This window comes from Kogia breviceps, chromosome 11 (genome assembly GCF_026419965.1).
Source record: "Kogia breviceps isolate mKogBre1 chromosome 11, mKogBre1 haplotype 1, whole genome shotgun sequence".
In the NCBI taxonomy this organism is placed as follows: Eukaryota; Metazoa; Chordata; class Mammalia; order Artiodactyla; family Physeteridae; genus Kogia; species Kogia breviceps.
The window spans coordinates 66,956,088-66,983,919 of record NC_081320.1 but is presented as its reverse complement, the minus strand read 5'-3'; positions in this window follow the sequence as shown (position 1 = coordinate 66,983,919).

The following is a 27,832-nucleotide window of genomic DNA, read 5'->3' as shown; positions in this document are numbered from 1 at the left end:
TGCAGCCGAATGCATCTCAAGTTATAAACCTGTTAAAACAAGGTTCAAATTTTGTCTTGGCCTCATCGATTCTCAAGTGTAATGGTTAGGAGTATGGACTCTAGAGGCCAAATCTCTGATTTTAAATCCTCACTTTACCACTAATTGTGTGACCTTAGAAAACATGCTTACCTCTCTGTACTTCAATCCTTCCAGCTATAATATTACCTCCTGCATAGGACTGCTGGGGAATTAAATGAGTTATTACATATAAAGCTCTTAAAAGGGTGTCTGGCACACATAATTCTTTTTTTTTTTTTTTTTTTTTCTGGTACGCGGGCCTCTCACTGTTGTGGCCTCTCCCGTTGCGGAGCACAGGCTCCGGACGCACAGGCTCAGCGGCCATGGCTCACGGGCCCAGCCATGTGGGATCTTCCTGGACCAGGGCACGAACCCGAGTCCCCTGCATCGGCAGGCGGATTCTCAACCACTGCGCCACCAGGGAAGCCCTGGCACACATAATTCTTATCATCGTTACTATTATTGCTATTATTAGCTATGAGCGGGCAACAGTTTTGCCAGCTTTCCCTGAATGCCGTGCATGAGTTTATCCTGCTCTTAGCCAGCCATTAGTAGACAGATTATGGGGTATGTTTCTTCTCCTCTGCCTGGAATGAAGGGTCAGGGTCCTCTCCAGTCCTTCTTGGTCTTTCTCTTGCTTAGGTCTTCCTGCTCGCATCTGAGCAGCATGTCCCACTTCCTCCTGACCCAAGGTCAATTCTAGAAAGACCAACTCCAAGGTCCCAGAACCTAAAGGCCCAGAGGCAGCTGGTGCTGTGGGCCAGAAGACCAAGGGTGGGCAGTCGGGCAGCCAGATCACTCCTCCGAGAGTCCTGGGCTCAAGGAGGGAGGTACCTGAGGGATGGTGTATGACTCTGGGTAGCATGGATCAGACAGGATAAAGTAAGCCTGGTCCCTTAATTCACTGTGTGGGAATCTGAGGAGGTGATGGGCAGCCACCAGGATCTGGTGGGCAAACTGAGGGAGGGACCAGCAGGCACAGAAAGCTCTAGAGACCAGGATGCTTCTCCCCCAGCAGTTCTGAGGAAGGAGTGTAGCAGCCCCTGCTCTAAACCCCAGTGTTGTCACTACAGAGGAGCTTTGGATGTGACTAAGGAAGGAGCAGAGAGGAAGAAGATGGCTTGAAAGCATAGAGTGTGGGAATCAAAGAATCAACTCTGGAGATAGGAGAGAGAGAGAGAGAGAGAGAGAGAGAGAGAGAGAGAGAGTGAGTGTGTGTGTGTGTGTGTGTGTGTGTGTGTGTGTGTGTGTGTGTAATGTGCCTTAATTTCCCCATCTGCATCAAGAGGAGGTAGGAAAATGCCTGTCTTTCTGACATTATGAAGATCTTGTCCAGAACAAATGAAATATATTGTTGATAACATGGTATTATATATCGACTATAGTTGATTACACTATTATATAATTAAAAATAAAAAGAACAAATGAAATAATGCCTATGCTTTGAAAAGAATAAAGCCTTCAGGGTAAATTGTTATTAGTATGCTTTTTCAAGATGTCATTTGACCTGACCTCATGGTGACCGAAGGAAATTTTCACTCATGGCATGATGAGAACACAACCTTGGCTGTGCCCCATTTTGCTGCCAATGAAAGGAGGCCAAAAAGACATTTGAGGAGACCCAAATGTCGGTTCCCAACTACCACCTTTACAGAAAGGCTCATGTCTGCAGGGTAAGTCCTGCAGGTGCTAGGTGGGACTGAAACTCTCAGGAAACCCTTCTAGACAGAAGGGTACAGACTCAGATTTTTATTAGCGGGAGGAGAGCTGAGGAGGACTAGAGTCCCTAGAAGCAAGGAGGCTGCCTGATAAACTGTATATCTGGCGGAGGGACAGGAAGGAGATAAAAGATTTTAAAAATGTAATAGAAGATTTGCTTACACTTCTTGGACTGGTAATTAAATTTATTTATAGTTATGGAAAATTTGGGGAAAGGAGGAAAAGCAATTTAAATGCAGAGTTTTCACAGGGCGGCTGCAAATGGCTTGCTTTAACGCGCCTCTGAAGGTTAACAGAATGGAAGGGAGGTCAGACTGAAGTGCATATGATAAGTGACAAGTGTTAACATGGCAAATCATGTATTTAAAATTACTCTGAGCTTTATCAAATGTTTCCTCTCAAAAATAAACTATCCTGGAAGGAAAGGTTAAATGAGAAAAGAGTGTTACTCTAATGTTTCCGTGATGACCGGGGGGGAAGGGAAAAGGGTTCTGTAATGTAGGAGAAGCGGTGATAAATATAAATAGGTTGTTATGGTATTAAGAGTAAAGAAACAAGAATGTTCCAAACTTACACTGCACTGGGAGAAAAGGCAAGAAACTGTTCCCTTTGCTCTTCGTCTTCCTTGTCTCCATGAGCCGAGCAGCCTCCCAGCCCAGTGGAAAGGAGACACCGACAGATGTGCTGTTGATGACAGAGTAACAGCCAGTGCTGCCAGAGCTGTAACTAGCCACGGTCAGCCTTGACCATTAAGAGGTATCTGTAGAATTCTCTGAAGTCCTCCATCCACCACTCCCTTACATGCTATCCATTTCTCACAAGTCTTCTCTCTGACCCTGCCTGGTTGAATAAATCATTGTTCTTACATGCAGCACTTTGAAACAATCTCCAAGGTGTATCTGCAAGTGGAAAAAGCGAAGTGCATTATATTCAACAACATGGAGAGGTCTTAAAAATGTAATATTGGGGAAAAAAAAGAGCAAGACACAAAAGAATTTATACAGTATGATTCCATTAACATAAAGTTTAAAAACAGGCAAAGCTGAACTTTACTGTTTAGAGATGCGTTCAGAGGAGGCAAAACTATAGAGAAAAACAAGGAAATGGATACCACAAAGTCAAGATAATGTTTCCCTATGCACAGAGGTGGGGAGTGGATGGGTAAGGAGAGTCAGACGCGAAGGTCAGGAGTGCTGGCAGCGTTCTGTTTCTTGATCTGAGTGGTGGCTATACAGGTGTACGCTTTATAGTTATTAACTCTATGTTTTTTTTCATTTTCTATGTGCATATTATTTTCCCCCAACAATTTCTTTTTCACAAAATCTAGGTCCGAAACTGTGTGTATAGTATACACACAGTATCTTATTTTCAGAAATAAGATACATATATGTACAAGGCAAATACTAATCAAAATAACTATTCATATCAGACAAAATATAATTTAAGGCAAAAAGCAAAAATGCAGATGAAGTGAGACATTACATGATCAATAGAACAATTAACAAATAAGGCATGATTATCATGAAATTGTATGTGCCTAATAAGATAGTCTCAAAATATTTAAAGTAAAAACTAACATAATTATAAGGAAAAAAATTAAATAAAAAATTACAGTGGGAGATTTTAGTACACTTCAATCAGATTAATAGATTAAGCAGAAAATATAATATATAAATAATAATATCGGGTAGCAAAAAGGGGACATTACTACAGAAGCAGTAGAAATTTTAAAATCATAAAATAATCTATAGACAACTTTATGCCATTACATTTGGAAACTTAGATAAATGGAAAATTATCAAAATGAAAAGCAGAGGCATACTTTATCAAAAAGTCTACAAATAATAAATGCTGGAGAGGGTGTGGAGAAAAAAGAACCCTCCTACCCTGTTGCTGGGAATGTATATTGATGCAACCACTATGGAGAACAGTATGGAGGTTCCTTAAAAAATTTAAAATAGAGCTACCATATGACCCTGTAATCCCATTCCTGGGCATATCTCCAGAGAAAATCATGGTCCAAAAGGATACATGCACCCCAATATTTATTGCAGCACTATTTACAATAGCCAAGACATGGAAGCAACCTAAATGTCCATTGATGGAGGAATGGATAAAGAAGATGTGGTACATATATACAATGGAATATTACTCAGCCATTAAAAAGAATGAAATAGTGCCATTTGCAGCAACATGGATGGACCTAGAGATTGTCATACTGAGTGAAGTAAGTCAGACAAAGAGAAATATCATATGATATCCCTTATATGCAGAATCTAAAAAGAAACCATACAAATGAATTTATTTACAAAACAGAAATGGACTCACAGACTTAGAGAACAAACTTATGGTTACCAGAGGGGAAGGGTAGGGGGAAGGGATAGTTAAGGAGTTTGGGATCGACATGTACACACTGCTATATTTAAAATGGATAACCAACAAGGACCTACTGTATAGCACAGGGAACTCTGCTCAATGTTATGTGGCAGCCTGGAAGGGAGGGGAGTTTGGGAGAGAATGGATACATGTATATGTATGGCTGAGTTGTTTTGCTGTACACCTGAAAATATCACAACATTGTTAATCGACTATACTCCAATATAAAATAAAAAGTTAAAAAAAAAACTGACTCAAGGAAATTTGCTTACTTTAAGGACCTGTAATCATTATTAAATAAATTAAATCAGAACCTAAATCCATCATCAAAACAAAGTGTTCCAGAGAATAGAAAGTAAGAAAAAACTAACTCATTTTATACAGCTAGTTAACTTTGATATTAAACCTGTACAAGGATAGTAGGATAATAGGAAATTGTAAGATGGATAGAAAGAAAGAAAGTCATATGGCAATGTTATTTATGAATGTAGATGTAAAATACTAAATCAACTCAACTTCAGAAGTGTTTATAAGCATAATATGTCTTGACCAAGTAGGATTTATCCTAAGAATGTATCATTCAATAGCAGAGGGTATATCAATGTTAAGTAACCACTTATCAGATTAAAAGAGGAAAGACTTCTGATAATCTCAGCAGATGCAGAAGATATTCAATACAATTTAATACTCTTTCATAACTAAAAAAAAAAGAGAAAAGAAAATGTTATCTATCTAGAAATAGAAGGGACCTGTTTTAATCTGATAAAGAGTGTCAGCCAAAAATCTACAGTCTTACTTAAATTTTGAAGTTTAGCAGGATTTCCTTTGATGTCAATAAAAAGACAAGGATGTATTCTATTGCTCCTCGTAACAAGATTGCACTTGAGGTCCTAAAGATGTAATAACACAAGGAAAAAAATTAGTTATAAGGAAGGAAAGAGAAAAAAATTATTATTTACAGACATAATTGTCTACATGGAAAACCTGAAACCCAAACTTTTAGACCTAAGAGTCTAAGTCTGGGTACAGCACAAACATACAAAAGCACTGAAACTTCTAGACACCAATAATAACCTATTAGGCAAGACTTACTATTCCGTATAATTACAAACAAAGTTCCAATAGGATTTTTCACAGACCTTAATCTGACTCTAAGATTTGTACATTAAAGTAGAAATGCATAGGGCTTCCCTGGTGCCTCAGTGGTTGAGAGTCTGCCTGCCTATGAAGGGGATACGGGTTTGTTCCCCGGTCCAGGAAGATTCCACATGCCGTGGAGCAGCTGGGCTCGTGAGCCATGGCCGCTGAGCCTGTGCATCCGGAGACTGTGCTCTGCAACGGGAGAGGCCGCAACAGTGAGAGACCCGTGTATGGAAAAAAAAAAAAAGTAGAAATGCATAATTAACCAACATAAATCTGAAAAAGAAGAAAGATAAAGGATTTGTTTCATAAGCTATCAAGACGTATTCTCAAGTTCGCCACTTCACCAAATGCCAATTTGTCAAATGGCCAATTCAATGAATGGCCAGTTTGCCAAAAGCCAATTTGCTGAAGAATTAATTACACAAATGACTGACTCACAGAATTTGCAAGATGTACTGAGTAGCCACAATGTGTTATAAGCAATTTTCTTGACTATAGTTATAAGAATTCTAAGCAAGGATATATTCAATGTAGTAAATATAGTCAAGGATATATTCAAGACTATATACCTCAAGTATAATCTTCATATACTCATGATATAATTAATGACTTTATAATAACATAATCTTCATTACTATATTCTTGTAAGTGATATATATGAGAAAAGATAAAAATCTATACATGAGTGCATTCAAGACTATATTAAAATATTCAGGAATACATTCTTCATAAACTAACTTTTTGCAAACCAAATATTCCTTCAAATGCTTCTGACAAAAATGTAATTTAGAATATACATATTCTATATAGAGAATATGAGACTATATGAGAAAATAGTCTCAAGAAGAATATTGTCATATTTTAATATATTTATTAATTTATTATCTAATATATTCAAGAATCTTATTTCTTAAAATTTTTGAAAAATTAGTTAATATGATAAAGGTTGGCAAATTGGACATTAGATGGATTGATTTAAAAATTGGCTTTCGCAGACTACATATTGTGTGATTCCATTTATATGACATGTCTGGAAAAGGCCAATTTGTAGAGACAAAGAACAGATCAGTTGTTGCCTAGAGTTGGAGGGGTGGTGGGTAGGTGTGGGGGTTAATTACAAAGTGAAGGAACTTTATGGGACAGTGGAAATGTTCTTAACCTGAATTGTGATGATTGCACAACTCTACAAATTTACTAAAATCACTGAATTGTACCTTTGCAGTGGGTGAATTTTAGAGTATGTAAATTATAACTCAATGTAACTTAAAAATGGGAAGAAATGGCTTTCAGTAAATTGATTGCCAGCACAATAATCTAGAACTATTATTATAAAAATATAGTAATTAAGACAGTATGGCATTGGTATAGGAGTAGATGGAAAGAACAATGGAGTAAAATAGAAAGCTCAGAAACAGATTCAAATATATGTAGGATCTTGATATACTGCAGAGGCAGTACTGAAAAATAAGTGAGGAAAGAATGGACTATTCAATAATTGGTGTTGTACCACTTGGCTAACCATATAAAAACAAAATAAAATTTGATATCCATATTATATCATGCACAAAATTTAACTCCAGATTTATTACAGAGCTAAATATAAAAAATAAAACTTTAGACTTCTGATTTCTGGTCTGCTTTATAAGAAGCGTAGAAACCTTCACACCATCCTAACAATAAGTACAAAGCTGAACAAAGTGAAAAATCAACAAGTCTTCTTATATCTGTTAGAGAAGTGAAATAATTGGGCAAACAGCTGCCCACAAAGTTGGAGATACAGACAGATGGATACAGAGAATTAGAACATCCTGGAGCAGAAACCACCATGGGAACCAATAACAGGGTAGGAAATCCTAAACAGATTGACAGATTGCTGGAGGCTCAGTGGAGACAAGCCCAAGAAATAGAAGCTCCAGGGAGACCCAGTCACAGAGGGTCCTTCACACTTTTGTGAGTTTTACAACCAAGAGCTCTATGAGGTTCTCATAGTGAATACTGGAGAAAAATCTCCTTGTGCTTCCTGCATAGGGAGGAGAAAAGGAAGCATTTTGAAATACACCAGAGCATTCTGTTCTTTTTAACAAGGCCTGCCCTCAGGAGAACTCTTTTACCAGAGCCTAACCTACCTGGGGGAAGGGAAATACCCAACTCCACCCCACTCTAGACTTCCATGGGGGGAAGGGAAATGCACAATCTAGTCCCTTCTGGTCATCTTTTCCCACTGAAGGGAGGAAAAAATTCTGAGACGCACTGGTGAAGTTCACAGTCCAGGGCCACAGGCTTACCAAAAGACTGAGACCTAATCATAGGACTACAGGAGGCATCCCCTCCTCCCACATCTTACAACTACATTACTAAAGTCTCATTACCCCAGTTCCACTTACCCAGGGCATCATGTCCACCTTTCAACGAAAAATTACAAGGCATACTAAAAGTCAAAAAACAGAGTTTGAAGACACTGAACAAGCATCAGAACCAGAGTCAGATATGGCAGAAACGTTGGAATTATCAGGCCAAATTTAAAAAAAATTATGATTAATATGATAAAGATTGTTTTTAAGAAAGTAGATAGCGTGCAAGAACAGATGGATAATGTAAGCAAAGAGGTGGAAATTCTAAGAAAGAATCAAGATAAAATGTTAGAGACCAAAAACACTAACAGAAATGAAGAATGCCTTTAATGGGCTCATTACTGGTCTGGGACATGGCTGAGGAAAGAGTCTCTGAGCTTGAATATATAACAATAGAAACTTCCAAAACTGAAAAAAAGAAAAAAGACTGGGGGGGGGGGTGTTGGGCAAAATCCCCAGAATATCTGAGAACTGTGGGACAACTACAAAATGTGTAACATGTGTAATGGGAACACTGGAAGGAGAAGAAAGAGAAAAAGGAACAGAAGCAGTAATTGAAGCAATAATGACTGAAAATTTCCCCAAATTAATGTCAGACACCAAACCACAGATTCAGGAAGCTCAGAGAACAAGCAGGATAAATGCAAAACAAACAAACAAATAAACAAATAAACTACACCTTAGCATATCATATTCAAATTCAGAAAACCAAAGGTAAAGAAAAAACCTTAAAAGAGGCCAGAGAGATAAAACACCCTACCTGTAGAGGAGCAAAGGTAAGAGTTATATCATACTTCTCAGAAATAATTTAAGCAAGAAGAAAGTAAAGTGAAAATTTAAAGTGTGGAGAAAAAAATATTCACCAACATGGAATTCTGTACCCTGCAAAATTATACTTCAAAAGTGAAGGAGAAATAAGGACTTTCCTAGACAGACAAAAATTGAAGGAATTTGTTGCCGGGAGACCAGTCTTGAAAGAAATGTTAAAAGTTCTTCAGAGAGAAGGAAAAATGATATAGGTCAGAAACTCAGATCTACATTTTAAAAGATTATTGGAAAATGAATAAAGATAAAATAAAAATTTATTTTTCTTAATTTATCTAACAGACAACAGTTTGTTCAAAATAATAATAGCAACAATGTATTTGATTATATATTTATATATGTATTATGTGTATGTATGTGCTTATATATGCTTATATATGAGTGAAATCAATGACAACAATGATAATGATACAAGGGACAATAGGGAGGACTTGGGAATATTTTGTTATTAGAGGATACTAGCATGATCCATGAGATGGAGTAGTATTGATTGAAAGCAGCCTTGGATTAGTTGTAAATGTATATTGCAAACTCTAGGGCAACCACTTAAAAAAGTTTAAAAAGAAATACAATTGATATGCTAAGAAAGGAGAGAAAATGGAATCATAAAATGCTCAATTAAAACCACAAAAGTGGTGTGATGAATTGGGAGATTGGGATTGACATATATACACTAATATGTATAAAATTGGTAACTATTAAGAACCTGCTGTATAAAAAAATAAATAAAATAAAATTCAAAAATTCACACACACAAAAAAACCCACAAAAGGGACTTCCTTGGTGGTGCAGTGGTTAAGAATCCACCTGACAATGCAGGGGACACAGGTTCGATCCCTGGTTTGGGAAGATCCCACATGCCACGGAGCAACTAAGCCTATGTGCCACAACTACTGAGCCTGAGCTTTAGAGCCCACAAGCCACAACTTCTGAGCCCACGTGCCTCAGCTACTGAAGCCCACGTGCCTAAAGCCCGTGCTCCACAACAAGAGAAGCCACCTCAATGAGAAACCTGCACACTGCAACAAAGAGTAGCCCCTGCTCACTGCAACTAGAGAAAGCTCACATGCAGCAATGAAGACCCAATGCAGCCAAAAAAACCCAAAACAAACCACAAAAAGCAGAAAACGTTTGGAATTTTAAAAAAAGAAGCAAAGAACACGGCAAAAAATAGAAAACAGTAACAAACATGGTAGATATTAATCAGCTTATGTCAATAATTACTTAAAATATCAATGCTCTAAATACACCAATTAAAAGACAGAGGTTGTTGGAATAGATTAAAAAACAAGACCCAGTTATATGTTGTCTACAAGAAATCCATTTTTTAAAATTGAAGTATAGTTGATTTACAATGGTGTGTTATTTCTGCTGTACAGCAAAGTGACTGAGTTATACGTATATATACATTCTATTTAAAATAAATTTTTTTATTGGTGTATAGTGCTCTACAATGTTTTTACTTTCTGCTGTACAATGAAGTAAATCAGCTATAAGTATACATATATCCCCTCTTTTTTGGATCTCCTTCCCATTAAGGTCACCACAGAGCATTGAGTAGAGTTCCCTGTGCTATACAGCAGGTTCTCATTAGTTATCTATTTTATTTTATTTTAAAAAATTAATTAATTTATTAATTTATTTAATTTTTGGCTGCATTGGGTTTTCGCTGCTGCACACGGGTTTTCTCTAGTTGCTGAGAGCAGGGGCTACTCTTTGTTGTGTTGCATGGGCTTCTCATTGTGGTGGCTTCTCTTGGTTGCGGAGCACAGGCTCTAGGCACACACACTTCAGTAGTTGTGGTGCATGGGCTTAGTTGCTCTGCAGCATGTGGGATCTTCCCAGACCAGGGCTCGAAGCCCTGCCCCCTGCATTGTCAGGTGGATTCTTAACCACTGCGCCACCAGGGAAGCCCCAGTTATCTATTTTATACATAGTAGTGTATATATGTCAATCTCAATCTCCCAATTCATCCTACCCCACCCTTTACCCACTTGGTGTCCATACGTTTGTCTTCCACATCTGTGTCTCTATTTCTGCTTTGCAAATAGGTTCATCTGGACCATTTTGCTAGATTCCACATATATGCGTTAATATATGATATTTGTCTTTCTCCTTCTGACTTACTTCACTCCATATGACAGTCTCTAGATCCATCCATGTCTCTACAAATGACTCAATTTCATTCCTTTTTATGGCTGAGTAATACTGCATTATATATATGTACCCCATCTTCTTTATCCATTCACCTGTTGATGGATATTTAGGTTGATTCCATGTCCTGGCTATTGTAAATAGTGCTGAAATGAACATTGGTTTGCATGTGTCTTTTTGAATTATGGTTTTCTCAGGGTATATGCCCAGCAGTGGGATTGCTGGGTTACATGGTGATTCTACTTTTAGTTTTTTAAGGAACCTCCAAACTGTTCTCCATAGTGGCTGCATCAATTTACATTCCCACCAACAGTGCAAGAGGGTTCCCTTTTCTCCACACCCTCTCTCGCATTTATTGTTTGTAGATTTTCTGATGATGGCCATTCTGACAGGTGTGAGTTGATACCTCATTTTGATTAGCATTTCTCTAATAATTAGTGATGTTGAGCATCTTTTCATGTGCCTCTTGGCCATCTGTATGTCTTCTTTGAAGAAATATCTATTTGGGTCTTCCACCCATTTTCTGATTGGCTTGTTTGTTTTTTGATATTGAGCTGCATGAGCTGTTTGTATATTTTGGAGATTAATCCCTTGTCAGTTGCTTCATTTGCAAATATTTTCTCCCATTCTGAGGGTTGTCTTTTCATCTGTTCATGGTTTCCTTTGCTGTTAAAAGCTTTTAAGTTTCATTAGGTGTCATTTGTTTATTTTTGTTTTTATTTTCATTACTCTAGGAGGTGAGACAAAAAGGATCTTGCTGTAATTTATGGCAAAGAGTATTCTTCGTATGTTTTCCTCTAAGACTTTTATAGTGTCCAGTCTTACATTTAAGGCTTTAATTCATTTTGAGTTTATTTTTGAGTATGATGTTATGGAGTGTTCTAATTTCATACTTTTACATGTAGCTGTCCAGTTTTCCTAGCACCACTTATTGAAGAGACTGTCTTTTCTCCATTGTATATTCTTGCCTCCTTTGTCATAGATTAGGTGACCATAGGTGTGTGGGCTTATCTCTGGGCTTTCTATCCTGTTCCATTGATCTACATTTCTGTTTTTGTGTCAGTACCATACTGTCTTGATTACTACAGCTTTGTAGTATAGCCTGATATTACAGAGCCTGATTCCTCCAGCTCCGTTTTTCTTTCTCAAGATTGCTGTGGCTATTTGGGGTCTTTTGTGTTTCCATACGAATTGTAGAATTTTTTTGTTCTAATTCTGTGAAAAATGCCATTGGTAATTTGATAGGGATTGCATTGAATCTGTAGATTGCTTTGGGTAGTAATAGTCATTTTCACAATGTTGATTCTTCCAATCAAAGAACATGGTATATCTCTCCGTTTGTGTCATCTTTGATTTCTTTCATCAGTATCTTATAGTTTTCTGAGTACAAGTCTTTTGCCTCCTTAGGTAGGTTTATTCCTAGGTATTTTATTCTTTTTGTTGCAATGGTGAATGGGATTGTTTCCTTAATTTCTCTTTCTGATCTTTCATTGTTCGCGTATAGGAATACAAGTGATTTCTGTGCATTAATTTTGTATCCTGCGACTTTACCAAATTCACTGATTAGCTCTAGTAATTTTCTGGTGGCATCTTTAGGATTTTCTATGTACAGTATCATGTCATCTGCAAATAGTGACAGTTTCACTTCTTCTTTTCCATTTGTACTCCTTTTATTTATTTTTCTTCTCTGATTGCCATGGCTAGGACTTCTAAAACTATGTTGAATAATAGTGGTGAGAGTGGATATCCTTGTCTTGTTCCTGATCTTAGAGGAAAGGCTTTCAGCTTTTCACCATTGAGAATGATGTTTGCTGTGGGTTTGTTGTATATGGCCTTTATTATGTTGAGGTAGGTTCTCTCTATGCCTACTTTCTAGAGAGTTTTTATCATAAGTGGGTGTTGAATTTTGTCAAAAGCTTTTTCTGCATCTTTCGAGATGATCATATGGTTTTTATTCTGTAATTTGTTACTATGGTATATCACATTGATTGATTTGTTTGTATTGAAGAATCCTTGCATCCCTGGGATGAATCCCACTTGATCATGATGTATGATCCTTTTAATATGTTGTTGGATTCTGTTTGCTAGTATTCTGTTGAGGATTTTTGTGTCTATGTGATTATACATTCTTTTTTTATATTCTTTTCCATTATGGTTTATCACAGAATATTGAATATGGTTCCCTGTGCTATAAGTAGAACCTTGTTGTTTATCCATTCTATGTGTAATAGTTTGCCTCTGCTAACCCCAAACTCCCACTCCATTCCTCCCCCACATCTCCTTCCCCTTGACAACCACAAATCTGTTCTCTATGTCTGTGAATATGTTTCTGTTTTGTAGATAAGTTCATTTGCATCATATTTTAGATTCCACATATAGGTGATATCATATGGTATTTGTCTTTCTCTTTCTGACTTACTTCACTTAATATGATAATCTCTAGTTCCATCCCTGTTGCTGCAAATAGCATTATTTCATTCTTTTTTTTGGCTGAGTAGTATTCTATTGTATATATATATATACACCACATCTTTTTTTTTTTTTAGCATCTTTATTGGAGTATAATTGCTTTACAATGGTGTGTTAGTTTCTGCTTTATAACAAAGTGAATCAGCTATACATATCTCCATATCTCTTCCCTCTTGCATCTCCCTCCCTCCCACCTTCCTTATCCCAACCCTCTAGTACACCACATCATCTTTATCCATTCATCTGTTCATGGACATTTAGGTTGTTTCCATGTCTTGGCTATTGTGAATAGTGCTGCTATGAACATAGGGTTGCATGTATCTTTCCAAATTATAGTTTTGTCCATATATAATGCCCAGGAGTGGGATTGCTGGATCATATTGCAACTCTATTTTAAGGATTTTTTTTTTTTGCTGTACACGGGCCTCTCACTGTTGTGGCCTCTCCCGTTGTGGGGCACAGGCTCCGGACGTGCAGGCTCAGCGGCCATGGCTCACGGGCCCAGCTGCTCTGCGGCATGTGGGATCTTCCCGGACCGAGGCGCGAACCCGTGTCCCCTGCATCGGCAGGCGGACTCTCAACCACTGTGCCACCAGGGAAGCCCTAATTTAAGTTTTTTATGGAACCTCCATACTGTTTTCCATAGTGGCTGCACCAACTTACATTTCCACCAATAGTATAGGAGAGTTCCCTTAAGAAATCCACTTCAAATGTAAAGACACATATAGATTAAAAGTAAAAAGATGCAGAAAGATATCCCAAGCTAAACCTAATCAAAAGAAAGTGGGAGTAGCTATATTAATTTCAGACAGAGCTGACTTTAGAGCAAGGAAAATTATCAGGAATGAAGAAGGACATTACATAATGAAGAGTCAATACTCCAAGAAGAGATAATAATCCTTACTGTGTATGCACCTAACAACAGAGCATTAAAACACGTGAAGAAAAAGCAGATAGAACTGCAAGGAGAAATAGATGAATCCACTGTTATAGCTGGAGACTTTAACACCCCTTTATCAGAAATGGATAGATCCAGGAGGCAGAAAATCAGTAGGTACATAATTGAACTCAACAGCACCATTAATCAATTGGATATAATTGACATCTCTAGACTACTTCATCCAAGAACAACAGATACACATTTTTCTCAAGCTCACATGGAGCATTCACCAAGATAGACCACATTCTGCGTTATAAAACACATCTTTTCTTTAACTGAAATATAGTTGACATAAAATATTGTTAGTTTCAGGTGTACTACATAGAAATTTAGCATTTGTATACATTATGGAATGATCACCATGGTGAGTCTAGTAACCATCTGTCCCTATACAGAGTTATTACAGTAGTATTTACCATATTCCCTATGCTGTGTATTACATCCCTGTGGCTTATATATTTGATAACTGGAAGTTTGTAGCTCTTCATCCCCTCCACCTATTTTGCACCCCCCCCACCTTCTTCTTTGGCAACCACCAATTTGTCCTTTGTATCTATGAGTCTGTTTTCATTTTGTTGTGTTTCTTTTTAGGATTCCACATATAAGTGAGATAATATGGTATTTGTCTTTCTCTGTCTGACTTATTTCACATAGCATGATACCCTTTAGAGCCATCCATGTTGTCACAAATAGCAAGAGTTCATTTTTTTTAAGGCTGAATAATAATAGTCTATTATGTGTGTGTGTATAATATATATATTACATATATTATATATGTAATGTATATATTATATATATTTCACATCTTCTTTATCTTTTTATCTATTGATGGACATTTAGGTTGCTTCCATATCCTGGTGATTGTAATAATGCTGCAATGAACATAGGGGTGCATATATCTTTTTGGATTAGTGTTTTTGTTTTCTTTGGTTAAAAACCCAGAAGTGAAATTGCTGGATCATATGGCAGTTTAATTTTTTGAGGAATCTCCATATTATTTTCGAAGAGGCTGCACCAATTTACAATTTCACCATGATTAAGGGTTCCCTTTTCATCACATTCTCTCCAGTGCTTGTTATTTGCTGTCTTTTGTTAATAGTCATTCTGACAGGCATGAGGTGGCATCTCACTGTGGTTTAACTTGGATTTCCCTGGTGATTAATGATGTTGAGCATACTTTCATGTGTCTGTTGGCCATCTGTATGACTTCTTTGGAAAAATGTCTGTTCAGGTCCTCTACCCATTTTAAAAATCAGGGTTTTTTTTTATGTTGACGTGTATGAGTTCTTTGTGTATTTTGGATATTAACCCCTTATTAGATATATTGTTTGTAAATATCTTCTTCCATTCAGTAGGTTGTCTTTTCATTTTGTTGATAGTTTCCTTCACTGTGGAAAAGCTTTTTAGTTTGATGTAGTCCCATTTGTTTATTTTTGCTTTTGTTTCCTTTGCCTGAGGAGACAGATAAAGAAATATTGCTAAGACTGATGCCCAAGAGTGTAGTGCCTATGTTTTCTGCTAGGAGTTTTATAGTTTCAAGTATTACATTTAAGTCTTTAATCCATTTTGAGTTTATTTTTGTATGTGGTGTGAGAAAGAAAGTAGCCCAGTTTTATTCTTTTGCATGTAGCTGTCCAGTTTTCTCAACTTCATTTATTGAAGAGGTTATCTTTTCCCCATTGTATATTCTTGTCTCCTTTGTTATAGATTGATTGACCATATAAGTGTGAGTTTATTTCTGGGCTCTCTATTCTGTTGCATTGATCTCTGTGTCTGTTTCTGTGCAGTACCATATTGTTTTGATTACTGTAGCTTTGTAATATAGTTTGAAATCAGGGGGCATGATGCCTCTAGCTTTGTTCTTCTTTCTTAAGATTGCTTTGACTATTCAGGGTCTTTTGTGTTTCTATACAATTTTAGAATTCTTTGTTTTAGTCCTATGAAAAATGCCTTTGGTATTTTGATAGGGATTGCATTGAATCTATAGATTGCTTTGACGAGTATGGTCATTTCAACAATATTAATTCTTCCAATCCATGAGCATAACAATCTTTCCATTTGTTTGTGTCATCTTCAATTTCTTTTATCAATGTCTCATAGTTTTCAGAGTACATGTCTTTTACCTCTTTGGTTAGATTTATTTTGAGGTATTTTATTCTTTTTTGATGCAATTATAAATGGGATTGTTTTCTTAATTTCTCTTTCTGATAGTTCATTATTAGTGTAGAGAAATGCAACAGATTTCTGTTTATTAATTTCATATCTTGCAACTTTACTGAATTCATTTATTAGTTCTAATAGGTTTGTGTGTGTGTGTGTGTGTGTGTGTGTGTGTGTGTGTGTGTGTGTGTGTGGTACACGGGCCTCTCAATGTTGTGGCCTCTCCTGTTGCAGAGCACAGGCTCCAGACGCACAGGCTCAGTGGCCGTGGCTCACGGGCCTAGCTGCTCTGTGGCATGTGGGATTTTCCCGGACCGGGGCACGAACCCGTGTCCCCTGCATTGGCAGGTGGACTCTCAACCACTGTGCCATCAGGGAAGCCCTCTAATACGGTTTTTTGGTAGCATCTTTAGGATTTTCTTATATAGTATCATTTAATCTGCAAACAGTGATAGCTTTTCTTCTTCCTTTCCAGTTTGGATTTCTTTTCTTTATTTTTTCTCATCTTATTGCTGTGGCTAGGACTTCCAATAGTATGTTAAACAAAAGTAGGGGGGGTGGGCATCCTTGTCTTGTTCCTGATTTTAGAGGAAATGCTTTCAGCTTTTCACTGTTGAGTACAATGCTGGCTGTGAGTTTGTAATATATGGCCTTTATTATGTTAAAGTATGTTCCCTCTATACCCATTGCATTGAGAGTTTTTATCGTAAATGGATGTTGAGTTCTGTCAAAAGGTTTTTCTGCATTTCTTGAGATGATCATATGGTTTATATTCTTCAATTTTTTAAATGTTGTACATCATGTTAATTGATTTGTGGATATTGAATCATCCTGGCATCCCTGGGATAAATCCCACTTGATCATGGATAAATCCCACATGATCCTTTTAATGTACTGTTGAATTTGGTTTGCTATATTTTGTTAGAAGTTTTTGCATCTATGTTCATCATGGATATTGGCCTGTAATTTTCTTTCTTTGTGGTGTCTTTTGTTTTGGTATCAGAACGATGCTGGTCTCGTAGAATGAGTTCAGAAGTATTCCTTCCTCTTCAATTTTTTAGAATAGTTTGAGAAGAACAGGTGTTAAGACTTCTTTAAATGTTTGGTAGAAATCACCACTGTCTTCCAGATTACTAATCTGTTCCTCTGTATGATCTAATCTACTATTGATTCCTTCTAGTGTATTCTTTATTTCAGTTATTGTATTTTCCAGCTGTTTGGTTCTTCTTTATGTTTTCTAACTCTTGTTGAAATTCTTGCTGTGTTCTTCTATTCTTATCCCAAGTTCAGTAAGCATCTTTATGATCATCTTGAACTATTTACTGGGTAGATTGCTTATCTCCACTTCATTTAATTCTTTTTCTGAGGTTATGTCTTGTTCCTTTGCTTGGAACATATTCTTTTGTCTCCTTATTTTGCCCAATTCTCTGTGTTTATTTCTATGTGTTAGATAAGTCAGTTACATTTCCTGATCTTGAAGAAGTGGCCTTATGTATGAGATGTCCTATGGGTCCCTGTAGCATGCTCCTCTCTGATCACCAGAGCTATATACTCTAGAGGTGCCCCCTATGTGGGCTATGTACACCCTTCTGTTGTGGTGGGGCTTACTACTATGGGCAAGCTTGTAGGTAGGGCTGGCCCCCAGCCTGGTTGGCTGTGAGACCATGCCTTGTGCTGTGACTGTGTGTATGCTAGAGGGTGGGATAGGCTTCCCACACAGCTGTCCACACTGCCGGGAGGAGGGGGCATAGGGCATTGGCCTGCTGGTGCATGGGGCTGCATCCCTGGGGCTAATAGGCTAGAGGGAGGATTCCAAATGGTGCTTGACAGTGTTTTTGTGGTAGAATGAGCTTCCCCAAATGGTTGCATCAGCATCTCCTTCCCAAGAAGGAGTCCCAGCTGCCTCCTGCCTCCCAAAGAGGTTCTCCAAGATCACGCAGCAGGTCTGACCCAGGCTCCTTTTAAACTACTGCCTCTGTACTGAGATTCGGAACATGTGGGATTTTGCACACGCCCTTTAAGAGTGGAGTATCTGTTTCCTAAAGGCCCCTGGCTCTCCTGAACATAAGCCCTCCTGATTTTCAAAGCCAGACATTCTGGGGACTTGTCTTCTCAGTGCAGGAGCCCCAGGCTGGGAAGACTTATCTGGGGCTCAGACTGCTCACTCCTTGGTGAGGACGTCTACAATTGTGATATTCCTCCTTTTTGTGAGTCACCGACCTAGGACTGTGGGTCCTGACTATACTGTCTTCACTCCTCGTATCTGTCTTGTTGTGGTTCCTTCTTTATGTCTTTAGTTGTGAAACTTTTTTTCTGCTCATCTTCAGGTCATTCTTATAGAGAGTTGCTCTGTAGGTGGTTGTAATTTTGGTGTGTCCATGAAGAGGAGGTGAGTTCCGTGTCTTCCTACTCCATCATCTTGGCCACAGATCTCCTACAAAACACATCTTAACAAATTTAAAAGAATAAAAATCATAGAACATCTTCTCTCAGATCACATTTGAATTAATCTAAAAATCAATAAAAGAAAGATAGCTGGAAAATCCTCCAAATGCTTGGAGATTAAACAGAATGCTTCTAAATAACGCATAAGTCAAGGAAGAAATCTCAAGGGAAATTTAAAAATATTTTCACCTAATGAAAATGAAAACACAACTTATCCTAATTTGTGGGATGCAGTGATTGCATTTAAAGCTGTGCTTAGAGGGAAAGTTGTGGCATTAAAGACATGTATTAGAAAAGCAGAAGGATCTAAAATCAATGATCTTAGCTTCCTCCTTAAGAAGCTAGCTAAAGAAGAGCAAATTAAGTCAAAAGTAAGAAGAAAAATAAAATAAAAATCAGAGCCAAAATCAGTGAAATTGTATACAAGAAATCAAAACAGAAAATCAATGAAACCTAAACCTCATTCTTTGAAAAGATCAATAAAATGAACAGGCCTCTAGCCAGGTTAAATATGGAAATAAGAGAGAAGACACAAATTACTAATATCAGAAATAAAGGAGGGGACATCACTACAGATTCCATGGATGTTAAAAGGATAATAAAGGAATATTATGAACAATTTTATGCCCATAAAATTGATTACCTAGATGAAATGGACCAATTTGTTGAAAGACACATGAGAAGATATATAATCTAAATAGGCCTATCTCTATTAAAGAAATTGAATCAATAATTAATAACTTCCCAAGGCAAAAAGCACCAGGCCTGGAAAGGTTCACTGGTGAATTCTACCAAACATTTAACCAAGAAAGTATACCAATTCTCTACAGTCTCTTCAGAAGATAGAATCAGAGGGACTATTTCCTAACTCATTTTATGAGGCCTGCATTACTCTAATAACAAAACCAGACAAATAGCTCTCATAAGCATCAGAGATGATCATATCAGTAGATGCAGAAAGAGCACTTGACAAAATCCAACACCCATTCGTGATAAAAACTCTCAGCAAACTAGGAATAGAGGGAAACTGCCTCAACGTGATAAAGAACATCTACAAACAACCTACTTAGTGGTGGTAAAATTAAAGCTTTTCCAATAAGATTAGGAATAAATCAAGAATGTTCCCTTTCACTACTGCTTTTCAATATCATACTGGAAATCCCAGATAATGCAAGAAGACAAGAAAAGGAAATTAAAGATATACAGATAGGGAAGAAGAAATAAAACTGTCTTTGCAGATGATATGATCATCTATGTAGAAAATCTGAAAGAAGTGACCAAAAAAAAAAAACCCTTCTGAAACTAATTAGCATTATAGCAAGGTTGCAAGATACAAGGTTAATATACAAAAATCAATCACTTTCCTATATAGGAAATAAAAATCCCAGCAAGTTATTTTGTGAATATTGACAACCTTACTCTAAAATTCATATGGAGAGGCAGAAAATCCAGAATAGCCAACATAATATTGAAAGAGAAGAATAAAGTTGGAGGGCTGACAATACCCAACTTCGAGATTTACTATAAATCTACAGTCATCAAGACGGTGTGGTACTGGCAAAAGAATAGATAAATAGATCAATGGAACAGAGAGCCCAGAAACAGACCCACCTAAATAAAGTCAACAGATTTTTGACAAAGGAACGAAGACAATATAATGGAACAAAGATAGTCTTTTCAATAACTGGTACTGCAACAACTGGGCATCCACATGAAAAAATGAATCTAGACACAGACCTTTCACAAGAATTAAATCAAAATGGATAATAGACCTAAATGTAAAATGCAGAACTATGTTACTACTCCTAGAAGATAACATAAGAGAAAACCTAGATGACCTTGGGTTGGCAATTCCTTTTCAGATACAAAACCAAAGGCATGATCCATGAAAGAAATAATTGATAACCTGAACTTCATCAAAGTTAAAATTGTCTCTGTGAAAGACAATGTCAAGAGAATGAGAAGACAAGCCACAGACTGGGAGAAAATACTTGCAAACCATGTATCTGATAGAGGTCTGTTATCCAGAATGAAGAACCCTGAAAACTCAGCAATAAAAGAATGAACAATGCAATTTTAAAAATGGGCAAAAGACTTAAACTCCTTACCAAAGAAGACATATAGATGGCAAGAAAACATGAAAAGGTATTCAACATCATACGTCATTAGGGATTGCAAATTAAAACAATGAGATACCACTACACACCTATTAGAATGGCCAAAATTCAAAACATTGACAAAAACAAATGCTGTCAAGAATATGGAATAACAGGAATTCTCATTCATTGCTGGTGAGAATACAAAATGTACAGTCACTTTGGAAGACAGTTTGGCAGTTTCTTACAAAACTAACATACTCTTACCATGTGATCCAGCAGTCACACTCCTTAAAATTTACCCAAAATGAACTAAAAATTTATGTCCATACACATGGATGCTTGTAGCAGATTTATTCATAATTGCTAAAACTTGGAATCAACCAATATGTCCTTCAGTTCATGAGTGGATAAGTAAATTGTGGTCCCTCCAGAAAGCGGAATACTATTCAGTGCTAAAAAGGAATGAGCTATCAAGCCATGAAAAGACGTGGAGGAAACGTAAATGCATATTACTAAGTGACAGAAGCCAATCTGAAGAGGCTACATACTATATGATGTTCTGGAAAAGCAAAACTATGGAGATAATAAAAAGATTAGTGGTTGCCAGAGGTTACTGGCAAGAGAGTGATGAATAAACAGAGCTCAGAGGGCAGTGAAACTATTCTGTATGATACTATAATAGTGGATGCATGTCATCATACATTTGTCAAAATCCGTAAAGTGGATGACACCGAGAGTGAAGCTGAAAGCAAACTATGTACTTCTCATGATAATGATGTATCAATGTAGGTTCATCAATTGTAACAAATGGTGCAAGATGTTGATAGCAGGGGAGGTTGTGGATGTGTGGGGACAGGGGATACTTTCAAGTCGTTTTGCTGTGAACCTAAAACTGCTCTAAAAAAATAAAGTTTATTAATTAAAAATAAAAGATTAAAACTATATGAAGAAAATATAGGAAAATACATTTATGACCACAAAGTAAGGAATGACTTTTTTAGAAGACACACACACATACACACACACACACACACAGGGAAATCATAAAGGAAAAGGCTAAAAAATGTGACATCAAAATAGAAAACTTTGGGCTTCCCTGGTGGCGCAGTGGTTGAGAATCCACCTGCCGATGCAGGGGACACGGGTTCGTGCCCTGATCCGGGAAGATTCCACGTGCCGCGGAGCGGCTGGGCCTGTGAGCCATGGCCACTGAGCCTGTGAGCCTGGAGCCTGTGCTCCGCAACAGGAGAAGCCACAACAGTGAGAGGCCCACGTACCACAAAAAAACCACAAAAAACAAAATAGAAAACTCTGTGGAATAAAAGACACCATAAACAAAATTAATAGTCAAGCAGTAGACTGGGAGGACATATTTACATCATATATAAAAATCAAAAGAACACTATTCAAGATAACTAATGAGAACCTACTGTATAACACAGGGAATTCTACTCTGCTCTGTGGTGACCTAAATGTGAAGGAAATCCAAAAAAGAGGGGATTTATGAATACGTATAGCTGATTCACTTTGCTGTACAGCAGAAACTAACATGACATTGTAAAACAACTATACTCCAATAAAAATTAATTTTAAAAAAAGAGCACTATTCAGAATAAAGAACTACAAACAACCAAGCAGAAAAATACATGAATCATGTAAGAAGAAGCCTGAATAACCTAAAGGCACATATTAAAATGTTCAGCCTCAGAATAGTCAAGGAGCACTAATTAAAATCACAATGAGAGATCATTTCACACACATAAGATTAGCAGAAAATAAATTCTGATTGTTGAAAAGGATATGGCAAATAGGAACTCTCACACAATGCTGTTGGGAATGCAAATTGGCATAAAAATTTTGAAGCTCAACTTGACAACATCTAGCAAAATGTGAAATGTGCATATCTTATGGCCCGGTAGATCCATCTTTAGTTAAATACCCTAGAAAAGCACTTGCATATGTGTTCAGGGAGATGTTACAGTAATGTTCATTCCAGCATCGTAATAACCAAAAATTGGAAACAATCCAAATGTCCATTAGTATAAAAAAAAGGAATAAATTGTGCTGTGTTTATTCAACAAACTACAATAAAGGGGTTAAAATGGACGGATTATATTTAAGTGTATCAACATGGATAGATAAGGAAAAAATGTAAGAGAGAAAAGAATTATGTAACATTACAAACCATATTATTTGTGAATAATATATGTAATAAAATATATAGTTATTTACGGATACTATGTCAGTTAGGACTTTTTGAATGAAAGTAACAGAAACCCCAGTTCAAAATGGCTTCAGTGATGAAGAGATTTACTATCTCAACAAAACAAGAAGTCTAGAAGTAGGGCATTTCCAAGCTATTTAATTCAGCAGTTTAATATGTCATTAAGGACTTGGGTTTATCTACCTTTTCATTCATCAATCTTAAACATGTTCTCCTCAGCCTAACTCCTCTCCGGAGCACCATATGGCTACCACAATCCGAGGGACCACATGTAGACACAACAGTATGCAGTGAAAGAGAAGGATCACTTCTGTCTTATGCATCTCGATTATAAAGCCAAGATCCCTTAACCAGACCACTCAGTAGACTTCCCAACTGAATATCTCCCTTGTCCAGAATTGCATCAGTGTTCTTTCCCAAAGCAATTACAACAAGGAAAATGGGATTGCCAAGACTGGCTGAGATCATTAAGTAATGTTGGGGGGAAAGGTGAACACCAGGACAAAATTGGGGCTCTGGGTAGAAGGGGGAAAGTTTAATGTGCAGGCAATTAAATCAGTCAGGATTTAGGAAATAAAATCCCTTCTAGATATTTTACACAGAGAATTAGATGTTTATGAAATCTCTAGAGCGTTGGAGGAGCAAGGCGTGGACTGAGCCTCTAAGAAGATCCCTAGAACATCGCAATCCAGTTGCTACTACCTCTAGCTCAAAAAGGAAAGCAGGACATCAGGAGGCCACCAGGGAAATATTGAGTTCAAGGGCATATTGCCATAGCTATGATTCAGGAATCAGGAAGCTTATACTGGAAACCACTGCCATAGTCACGACTGCCTAGACATTAGACATAATTCAGCTGTCACCACCTTTGCAAGTACCTTTCAATACCTCCCCCTGCTCTCCCTACCCACCCACACACAATGGATACTGGACCATGGTATCTCCACAGCTTTGCTCACCAGCAGAAAAAAACCCCAAACAACTGGAAGACGGGCTGTGCCACACTAGCTTCTAAATGTTGCATTAAGTGGATATAATTAGTAGAACCTAATATTCATCCAGAATCCTAACTGCAAGAGAGTTCTAGAAATTTAATTTTTAACTTTCCAGCCTCAGCAATACAGGCAGTTATTCTGGAAGAAGATGAGAATGAATGCTGTCTACCAATTGACTAGTCCTTCACAGCAAGAAACAGTATCTACTGCTGTCCATCCCTTTGCCTACCCACACATTCAGTATAAAAAAATGCTCCTACCCACAAAATGCATTCATCCCCCCAACACAGGAAAGAGACAACTCAAAATCTCATTCAGTTACAGCATCCAGACTCAGGTCCAGGATCTCTGAGTGATGTAAATTCTTGTCAATCAAGTCCTGATATAGTGGAACCAGGTGCCATCTCCCAGTATCCACTGGGGAAAGGAGGTGGTAGCATCTGAACTCCATCCCGTGTCCAGGTAGTTGCAACTACAGTGCAGTGACAAAGGGCTAAAGTATATCATCCATTCTCCCAAACACCCATAATACAATAAAGGAAACCTCATTCAGGAAAGGGAAAAAAGCTTCCCACACATGCACACACACAGTAATCACTGATCCACAGCCCACAGCACCTATCATAGTCTTCTGGATTCCATGTGCTGAAAATGTCGTGAGATTCTCTGTCAGCTCACCTGGCAAATCTGCTCTCTTGGAGAACCTCCTTGTTCTTTGTCCTTATGGCCACGTCTGAGGTGGGCATTAGGGGGAATAACTTTATCGTGGCTTTGCAGCTTTAAGAACACGTACTTTGGGTGTACAGTCAGGAGCTGGGCGATTACTGTGGAGGCGCAACAGTCAGTCCCAGGTTGTTGTCAGTGGTCTTGAGTGTCTTTGGCAATGCAGTTCCCTTAGTAGTTTTCCTGTCTATTTGCTTCCAGTGAGTTCCATGGGCTAACAAAGCCAAAATCCTGTCTGAGCACAATCTTTGAGTTTTTGCCTTCTAGCCATGTCCAGTCCCTGATCTTCAAGCTATTGGCTTCTGTCTTAAGCAATTCTATCCGTCTTGAGTGCAAACAGCCCAGTTTGTCAGGAGAAGACTTGGGAGAAGCAAGACACTTAGACATTCCTCTTGCTCCATCCCCATCTTTTCTCTGCTGTAGGACTGCCTTCAACCATCTAGTTCTGGTAGGACTTTACCGAAAGCAGTAAGAATTAGCTAACTCACCAAGATTCTGAATTTCTTCAGAATGTGGTCTATGTCCCAAGGAACAATGGGGGACTCTTGTTATGAATCAAGGGTCCCCAGCTTCCCAGCCTCCTCTATCCTACCACCTCCACTCAGCCAATTTCCTGTTTAGAGTTTGATACTTGAGCACCCACTTCTTGATAAAATATAAAGGGAGGACTTCCCTGGTGGCACAGTGGTTAAGAATCCGCCTGCCAATGCAGGGGACACGGGTTCGAGCCCTGGTCCAGGAAGATCCCACATGCCACAGAGCAACTAAGCCCATGTGCCACAACTACTGAGCCTGCGCTCTAGAGCCCGCGAGCCACAGCTACTGAACCCACAAACACAACTACTGAAGCCCACATGCCTAGAGCCCGTGCTCTGCAACAAGAGAAGCCACCACAATGAGAAGCCCGTGCACCGCAACGAAGAGTAGCCCCCGCTCGCCACAACTAGAGAAAGCCCGCGTGCGGCAACGAAGACCCAACACAGCCAAAAATAAATAAATAAAATAAATAAAATTTTTTTAAAAAGGGAAATAACCTTTGAATAGGTCAACAAAAACACACACACTTAAAGAGTATAAAAACATTAACTGGATACATATCGAATTCATTACAGTGGTTGCCTATGGGGAGGATGAAACTGGGGAGGGACATAGGAGAATATATTATCATAAAAGCCATCTCATTATAAAAAGATCTGAATAGATATGAGAGAGTATTTTCCTGTTTCAGATGACATGGGCATTCATTATATTATCCTCTATGCTTTTATGGTTTTTTTTTTTTTTAATTTAAGATTTCAAAAAAGGGGTGGGGTGTGGATGAACACTAAGCAAAGTGATCAGTGGAGCACAGCAGACAAGGAACCGGCAGCTAAGAAGTTCCCAAAGGGATGGTCTCTCATGGCCAAGCACAGGCCACGCTTGGGATCAGGGCACATCTGGTGCATGGTTGAGTTCTGTCTCTATCCTCTGCTCTGCCCATCGACCTTCTGGTCACCTTTCCAGGCTCTGCAGAAGTCCCTCTCCTCCAGGAAGCCTTCCCTGACTATTCTAGCTCACATTCATCTCTCCCTCTACTTAACTACCAGAACACCTGAAGCCACTGCTCACTCGTGTATCACTAGTTCTTTATTTCAGGAGTTTTAGATAATCCAAAGCAGTGAGGTCCAAAGCCCATGAGGGCTGCTGCAGAATTGACAGGGACTGCATGATAAATGTATAGTCTTGATTAGCTGGGGAACACCGAGGAGGGTCACCGCTTCTGTGTGGGCCTGACATTTTACGTACCCCCGCCAGTCACTCCCCAAACCACAAGCTCATTAATGGAAGATGGCCTCGAATGTCACTGGCTGACAGTGTGCAGCTGGCAGAAACGGGCCCATTTGCCATAATTCAGCAGATCCGGCTCTCAGCTCGGATGAGCCCTGATCCCCTCCAAACACATTTTCCTTTTGTGTGATATATGTAAAACACTCCTAATGTGAGGATCCTCAGAGAGAGAGCTCACACTGCCTGTCTAAGTGTTTTTTAAAGAATCGAGCTCTTACCTTTTAAAATTACACCAGGGTGGTATTGTTCAAATATGTAAGACTGGGTACTCCAGAAAGCGGCAACAACAGGATACAATGCACTAATTTTACCCCACTTTGACTTAGAAAATATAATCGGTACTTACAAAAATTGTAAATACTAAAGAATCAAGGGAATAGGATTATTCTAAAATAGGGCACTAATACATCAGCAAAATAGCTTTTGCTAGTCTTAACTGAGGGCCATTATCTATCAGAGAAGATATACCTCTAGCCTCGATAAAGTAAAGAAACACAAATGACTAAAGATGCTTGCCAGTATTTCTGGGAGGGGGGTGGGGTGAGAGGAAAGAGTCCACAACGAGATAGAAACTTGGAAAAGCTGAGTGATTCAACAGGGTAGATAATCAGCCTCAAGAGTGCCCACGGGGGCAAACCTTGCCTGGTTCAATGACCGTAATTTCCACGGGGGTTCTGTCCTTCTCCTCCCTGAAGTGCTGTGGCTGTCACACAACCCAGGACTGCCTTATTTACCTCTTGGTGGTTGTGTGCAATCATTGCAGGTGTCTCTCCACCTAAATGCAGCCCCCTTGGAGTAGAACCATGCCCCATATTTCTCTTCTCTGTCAGTTCACATCCTCCTACTTCCAGCCCGCAAACCCACATAGTAGCCTTGAGTTTCGAGGCCTCGCGCACTTTCTCCCCGTCTCCGTGTCCCTGCCTGTGGTAAATGGAAAGGATTGTAGACAGTCTGCCATGCAGCTCTGGTGTCTTCCTGAAAGTGTGCAGAGATTAGTAGGAGGCATTTGTTTTGGACCTAATTCCAAGATGGAAGTGTGCTATTAAGGTACATCTAAAATTTAGAGTTTAGAAGATATCCGTTTGAATGACAGGGACCAACACTGGTGGAGAGTTGAGGGACAAGTGTGGGGAAAGGGGTCCCCAATCACTTTGCCAGAAACTACAGGCTGTTTGTGATGACCAAGCAATGTGTATTATGTCCTTCCTCGTTGGTCCCCTCCCTTTTTATGGGTGCCCAGTCTTTACAGGCTCCCCTGTGGCCACCAAGTTTATCCCCCTGCCTCTAAGCATTACTGGACCTCAATAATTCCAAGAACATGC